The sequence below is a fragment of the Magallana gigas genome, chromosome 10 (assembly GCF_963853765.1).
Source record: "Magallana gigas chromosome 10, xbMagGiga1.1, whole genome shotgun sequence".
Classification (NCBI taxonomy): domain Eukaryota; kingdom Metazoa; phylum Mollusca; class Bivalvia; order Ostreida; family Ostreidae; genus Magallana; species Magallana gigas.
In genome coordinates this window covers 17,277,069-17,285,768 of record NC_088862.1, presented here as the reverse complement: position 1 = coordinate 17,285,768, position 8,700 = coordinate 17,277,069, and positions in this window count along the sequence as shown.

The window sequence follows — 8,700 nt, the reverse complement described above, 5'->3', positions numbered from 1 at the left end:
CTGTTTCATTTAATGCTTTAGCTATATAACAACGATTCATGATCCAAATCTCTCGTCAATTAAAACTACATCAATAACGCATGTGAGGTGTATATTACAAATATGTACAAATCAACTCAAACAACAGGTACATGTATGGTAATTTTAATCATACAAAATGATTTCTTAAGGGCGTTGGATCCTGCGATGAAAAGTCTTTTAGTTTTTTTCCAAAGTATTTTTTTTAAAAAAAATCTACACACATAGCTTAACCAAAAATTCAAAACAAAATTTTGGGGTCTATATGCTTCATTTGGCGCTATGGTGTATTTGATATAATTATGACCTTTTTGCACTGAAGGTGCAAATTGTACATAAATCGCTTTTCGCTCAAAAATTTTTAATCGGAATGAACCATGGCATCAAATACAAATTTATACTATTTAAAATAAATAAGATTAAAATCATCATAAAGAAAAATGTTACAATTTCTTCACCGAATAGATATTTTGACCTTTTTGCACTGATAAAACGCTATTTTTATCCATTATTGATTTAACATGCAATGACATTTTTTAAAAGTCTCAAACTTTTTCTCAAATTATGATAAATTTGTCAGAAAAAACTTATAAATTCAGAAAATAAAACCAGAAGTATGGGTCTATTATGTAAAATTTGAGCTATGGCATGAAATAAGCTAATTTAAGGGAAAAACTGGGATTCATTTTTCCTTGACTTTTATGAAACATAAGTTAAATATGCCAAAATGTGTCGACAAAAATATTTAAAAAGTGTAAAAATATGTTTTTTGTCACAACATGAAGATATCCTAATACACAATCTATCTGGAAATTTTGGTCTACACTGAAAATAAGGAGGCTAAAGTGACGGGACTCTAAAACAACTGAGTTAAGAAAAATGTTCATGTTCTTCTTAAAAACCTTCCGCCACAAAATAAAGTCCCCTAGTTAACTCTGTACCTTTAACTATTTTATTCAATATAGTTAAATTGGCATTATAAAATATGAATATATGAGTAGAATCAATATATGATCCATAATTTCCAGAATAGAGGTGACCCAAAATGGCTACCCAAAAACAGAGGATCGAACCTCTTTAAGTTCAAGTTTGACTTTACAAATTTCTTGTACAAATAGTATTTTTAATTAGTGTTTCTTTGATGATTGACTATTGCGTATTAATATATATGATTTTCACCCGCGCAAGAAAACCCACAAAGGTTAAATACACGTCTGAAATTTAATTTTTTTCCCAATAAATTGGACTATATCATATACTAAACTTATTCTCATGCGGTACATGTAATAAACTGTTTTGCCGCTTATAAGTATTCTTCTCTTAAAAATGTCGATAGTGAGCACATATACCTAGCTACCATTTAGAAATATACCATACAATTTTTCAGTCATTTGTTAGATCATATATAAATTTATCACCCAACACTTCACATAAATAAAGCAATGCTGGTTGAAGTCACCTTCATAAAACAGCCGTTTGCTAACAATAAATTGGTGAATTAACACGCGATAAAAACACGTATTGTTTTCATGTAAAGTAAAATTGCATATATTGAGAAAAATGTCAAGTCGTATGAAATATCACCCTTTCTACAAAGTATTGCATAAAAAATCATCTTACAACATGTATGTACATGTATACATGTAATTTGCAATGAAAAATTCGGTCGCATTTTCGTAGTTCTGTACAAGAGAACTATGGAATTTTTTCCTGCAAATCTCAGTGGGTGCTCTTTATTGCCAAATTTACTCTCACACAAAGAACGACGATAATAAAAATAAATCTAGTAATTATTTTGGTAAAATACGGTTATGTATAATTTTGAATCTTTTTCCAAACAAATATTTAAACCTTTCAAGCAGACACTATTTAATTTGTAGATTTTTGATTTTAGAATGACAGTAAATCTCTCATTCCGTAAAAGAATTTTGAGCCTAGTTTTAGGGTTATTCTATAAGTCAAAATTCATATTCACAAAACATAATCTGTAATTGTAAATATTTCGAGAGTGTAGGATTTAGGAGTGTAGGACTCGTGTCTTAAAAACGACTGAGTACATTGCGTGCACATGCATGCCCTTTCGTTTATATAATCTTACTTTCAAGCAAGTTTTTCAGCCAATCAGACTATGGTTTTTTCTATCACTTCTCACAGAGAATTTGTTAAGAGCCTCAAAGCTACACACAGTCCCTAAAGATTCAGCAGAGTTGCAAACTTTTCATGATCCCATTTGTGGTTATAAGTATTCATAAACGAGTAGCAAATTTCGAGTTTAAAATTTAATCTGCGACAGGATAACATCTCCTAGGCTACTCATTGACAAACACACTGAAGAGAGGAAAATTTTTCCGCTATTCGAATTGATATAAATGGCGTTCATCATAAAACTTGTATACATGGAATTCATTTTTAATCCAATTTCGCAATCGGTTGTGGCAGCGCCTTGTCACTAATTTCTATCTCGGTAATTTTACATCCCTACGAAACTGGCAATCTCATTCAAACGGATATACTATAGTCTTTCCCTAGTTATCGCTTCCATCACTCTTAATGATTTTTGATAAAAATACACATACCTATGAAAGAAATACAGTTGAAATCGATAAAAGGGAATATATTCAAGATATCTTCATGGAACAATTATCATTTTTCACTCATAAAAGTTCACAGGAACGAAAACAAACTTACGGAGATTTATAATGGAAAATGTTTACATCTTTTCTCAATTCGGAAGTACTCGGGATACCTTGCGCAATTTTTCGGCGTTATTATCCGGGCTTATTAATGGTTGATGCAATGCAAAATCCCCGTAGACTTTCTATTTTTGGAAGTGTATTGAAACCTGAAGCGATAGAGGGGACGTTTCAAAACAGATAATCTGGACATTTTTCATATTAGTGAATGAACGTAGTTTGAGCAGAAAGGTATTCATTATTATCGAAATATCAAACAAAAAGTGGTGGAAGCAAAAACTCGGGACAGAGTTATAAATGTTCATATATTCTGTGACTAGTAAAAGATATTAAGATTATTAACAGGGCGACTTTCTTAAAAAAAATATGCAGAAGATAACATGTTGTTGAAATATTGTTCTAGATCTCTCAAGTTTAAATATTGTTCTAGATCTCTCAAGAGAGACAAAGAGAGTTAAGTATCGGATATAATCAATTTATGTTAACACGTACAGAACAGTCAAAATAATCTACCACCTAGAAAAACACTTGATTTAACTTGATCTCGATCTTAACACTAGTTGTCATGAGAACAATGATTTCAAAATTATGTATGCATTTTACGTTCCAGTTGATTAACTTTAAAGATTTTGAATTATTTCTCAAGGAACCCGACATGAATGAAATTAATAAATAAATGACAAAGTTCTAAAAATAAATACAATTTTACGTGTGATAATAATTGAATGGCAAATAGCTATTTGATAAAAGGTTTTTATTTATTTTAAAGGTGATAACTGATATAAGCACATGTAGATTATTATTTAAACAATAAAATGCTTTCTTTGGTGATTCATTCGGGATATATATATATATATATATGAAGGTGGCTACATTGCAGAAAGAATGCATAATTTTTTATTACCTACATAACCCGCATGAATTATCTAAGAAAGCATTTTACTGTCTATATTTTACATCTTCTTTTTAAAAATAATAATGAATTGATTGTAAAAAGTAAGTAAAATCCACTATATTACTGTTAATGTACATCAATAATTTAGCTAAAAGAAACGGCCAAAATCGTCTCTCATGGGAATTTGAGTCCGACATCATGATAATTTCGTGCAGTCTTTGATTTCTCTTAGGTCGCTATAGGTTTTGACCAATCCATAAACGGAGCGTGAATATTTAAAGCCCTGTCAGTTTCAGTCGATGTAGGTTCGACCAATCGATAAACGGGGCGCGTAGATTGGTAAAGATTGACAGGGATCAACTCATATAATATTTTCAAAACCATAATTTTTTATCTGTGAAACAGAATATGATGGTATCATGCTAGAATTCTACTCTGGCAAATTGTTTGGATCACCATGTCACATAAAAATCACGGCTCACATTTTTTATTCATATTTTTTCATTGTATTCGGCAAATACTTGTATGACAAATAACTATATTTTGAGATTTCTAGTTAGAAAATAGACGTAAATATTGTAATTAAGTGATAAGTGATATGCATTTTTCTGTGCTGTAAATTACATTTGTTTGGGTGGGCGGGGCATAACGCCAAACAGCAGAATATACGAGCACACACATGTAATTATGGCGTCACTTACGTAAAATGACGTCATTTTAAACCGCTTCGTGTGTCTATTTGTTTCATCAATTATTATTTTAACCTGATTTTCAGTGCAAACTATTTCATTTTTTAAAGTAGTTGATCTTTATTTCATTTATTCAATAATGTTATGAGCAAGCTTAAGACCTCGTTCGTATCATAAACAAAGCTTTCATAAAACATGGAATCATTTGTATCGCAAATTTATTTTCCTAAAATATTACATGTAGGACATATGTACATATAATATTTTTTTTATTGTTAATTTATGAAAAAAATCATATATTATCCACAGAAATTGCATTATATAATATTTTAAATGTGCAAAACTTTCATTACTGTTATCTTTAGAACCATAAAAGATGTATAAAATATCTTATGTTTAAATTGGCCCAAAATCGGCCCCGTGGCACTCTACGCAACTGTGTGATCGGCCCAAAATCGGCCCTGTGGCACAGAAGTGGTTAATGAAGGAAGAGCAAAACCATCCTCATTGCGCAAGTTGGCTGGAAATCAGGTGGAGACTATTGTTCTATAATGTCAATTTCAACTGTTACCCTCCCAAACAGGCACTATTTATATAATAACCCTCCCAAACAGTCACTATTTATATAATGTTACCCGTTGCTAAGTGTGCTAACGCTGAGGGTAATAGAACAGATTATGAACTGCGTCTTAACCAATCAGATTTCAGTATTTAACATGAAAGTAACAAAATATACATAGTGCCTGTTTGGGAGGGTAACAGTTCAAATTGACACCCCGAGAAAACCATTGTCAACCTCCGCTTCGCGTCGGGTGTCAATTTCAACTGTTATCCTACCAAACAGGCACTAATTATTTTTTTATACTGAATGTCTTAATTTTAAAAAAAAACTTAACTGCTTTACATAGGAATAACGTGAATTCTACGGCGAACCGTACGCATATGATTTTCGCGCATAACAAAATAGATAGTGCCTGTTTGGGAGGATGACAGTTGAAATTGACTTCCCTCGAAAACCTAATTTTCGCGCATGTAACAATTTTTAATGTTACCCGTTGCTAAGTGCGTTGCTAACGCTGAGGGTAATAATATACAATTATTTAATGCTTGAGCAGTCAATAGACCAGAATATTTTTCCCGAGGTGCAGGGAACAGCTCAGTATGATCTATTGCCCGAGGCCAACGGCCGAGGGCAATAGATCATACTGAGCAGTTCCCTGCACCAAGGGAAAAAATTCTGGTCTATTGACTGTTCAAGCATTCAATAATTGTTTTATTACCTAATTTCTTTTTTAGTTTTCGGGGTTTACTATTTTGCAGATGGTTTTCGTGCCATTACTGTGGAATCATTAAAATTGGTGGGGGCCAATTTTCGTGGATTGCTTTAATTTTACAGGTTCGTGGGGACGACATTTCGTGTATTTTCGTATACATGCAAGAGGAATATGACTTTATAGCTCTAATTTATTAATTCTTGGGGGGTGTTAATTCGTGGATGAGAGGTACCCACGAATTCCACGAAAATTGAGCCACCACGAAATCTAATGATTCCACAGTATGCAATATACTAAGATTTTTTTTTTCATCTTTTATATGCAAAAAACATGTTGCATGCATTACATATTAGTTTACACAAAGAAGGGGGGGGGGGGGGTTCAACCCATTAGATTTTAAATACATGTAGTCTTTTACCTTATATGAGGCTTTAAAACTGTTGATTATTTGATACTCCATTTTGATAACTTTGAATTTGGTTTCACCAAATACATGTACTAAAAACAGAGACTATGTAAAGGAATATACATTCCCTGAGAACTATCGAAAGGATGTAACATTAACATACCCGCGTTCTGAAATACGTTGCCGGTCCAATAGATCGAAGTCTATTGACCGGCGGTCCGATAGATCGCAGTCTATTGACCGGCCGTCTAATAGATCGCAGTCTATTGACCGGCAGTTCAAAATAGACGCAAATATTTCATTTATAATAAAACAGCAAAATCCCTTTGATTAGGTAATAAAACGGATTATGAACTGCGTCTAAACCAATCAGATTTCAGTATTTAACATAAAAGTATAACAACATAAGTTATGCATCCCCACACCATAACTGCAACTCGACGCTTACGAGGGGGGCACTTGCACTGAAGTAGATACGCTTCGTTTACCTTTCTCCAGACATAAATTCTGTGATTTTCACCAGTAACAACTTGACTTTCGTCAGAAAATATTACTTTGTTCCAATGTTGTTGTACTGTTAATCGTCACGAACCATTTTGTGAATTCTCAGATTAACTCCTTTCACAGAACAAAAGTTTTACCCCATTAAAGGATTTGCTTTACATTCACAAAATTCATTTTGGCAAAGAAACTTCTACAAATCATCATATAAAACGTATTCCTTTTATAAGGGTCATTTTGAGTACCGTTTTCTTATACTGAATAAAGGCGTCCCTACCAAAGTATTTTGTTTCCTGTAGATACAGCAGAGGAAGAGAATTTTCGTGTTGGCAGGTGATTGCCACAAGCTGAAGCAAAAATTTAGAGGAATTTAGTAATAATTAAACAATTTAAAACGACGGATCAGCATGGAATCTGCAATGTTTAGATGTTTGAAGTGACTGGGTCGTTACAAAAATAACGATGTCTGGATTCGTACTCATTTAATATGCTTTTAAATGAAATAAGAAAAAAAACTAGTTAACACATAAAACACATTCAAAAGACACAACACAAACACGTTGACGAAAGACAATAATTATTACATGCAATACATGTACATATTTGACAAAATTACACACACAATGGTTTTCCCAATTATAATACCGTAGAAGGCTAGTATTGTGTGGCAAAAGACAATTTGTAATGTCGAAAATAACGTTAGCTACAAAATGACTCTATGGAATCTCTTTCAGCAGAATGTGTCCGCCCAGTATCTTGAGTATGAACATACTTGCGATAATGTTAAAGAATAACAACGCAGGTATCTAAAAGTGTTTAGAAATACATCATTATTTATTTAATCATAGAAACAATCAAATATCGCTGAGGAATTATGCATGAAGGCCCTTTTAAAGGTCAAATTCTATTTTTCTGTTCTTATTATTTACAATGCTTTAGAAATGCAATTCTTATGATAAAATGAAATTTTAGAACCGTTCGTGGAGTTATAAGCAAGACACAGGGCTCACAATTCTTTGTCATGTAAACAAGACTCGTGCCCTACTTTTTGTTTACCGTTATTTGAAGTGGTAAATCATTACGGACCGCCAGAAGGCTGTCCGTTATTACCGTCTTCTTCCTTGGAGGACGGTATAAAGAGTTGAAATATTTTACAATCCCCGGGAAGTGCACTTCCTCTCCTTTGTGATTGGTGGAAAATACATAATGTGAAAATTTACATTTATTTTATTGGTTGAAATACTGTTCAGCGCAAGGGAGATACTTTTCTGATGATCTTTTTCACGTACGACTTAATAAATTTCGTAGATTTCAAATCTTAAAAAGTGGGAAAACGAAAAAGTTATACGAATTTGCTATGAATTAAATTCAGTCTTTGATTTCTTGTCCAACTAGTTGAAAGCAATATTATATAATATCTATTGAAATTATTTGCTTTATTTTTTTTAATTGTTTATTCAAATACAAAAATGAAGAAAAAAATGACACAGTATGGCTAATGTCAATAAAGTTGTTTGCACCTTTGATAGGTAAAAACAATATTAATTAAACAAAATGCTGAATGCATCGGTATAACTTTGATTTTATATTTTAAAAAATACGAGTCTACGACCCTTCCTAAGATCTCTTTTACCCTACTGTAGGCGATCTCAACTTATAAGCACAAGCAAGCACATTTCTCAATTTTAGACACGCAGGCTTAAAAGGCACATGTACATAATGGCATAAAAATGTTCCACACGCCATGGTTTGTAGAAGCAGATGACATTCATATAAAAAAGAATTAAATTGTCTTTGGAAACTAATTGCTGTTTAGGGCTTGCTCTAAAGACGGTAAGCTTTTTTAAAAAGCCAAACTTGTTTGATATTCTTTTAAATATCGCAACTGCGTTTCTGTGGTATAGTTCTTTTTTAATTGAATTAATATTGTGCTTATTTTTATGAATCAAAAGTAAATTTGCATGTAGAAAAATGTTTTTTGCCTTTTAAAAAATATCACGTTTTTATCGAGACTATAATATAATCGGAAAATTTCGAAGTTCTTCATTCTTTTTAAAACAATGCATCGGGATCGGTATACGGGACATACTAAAGACCTGAATTATACATTGAATCTTATATAATTGATATATTTGAATTTTTATGTGCTGCGTCAAATAAAATGTGGTAGAAAAATATCATGAAATGACATCCATATTTTATAATATGAAAGAACTGAAAATTT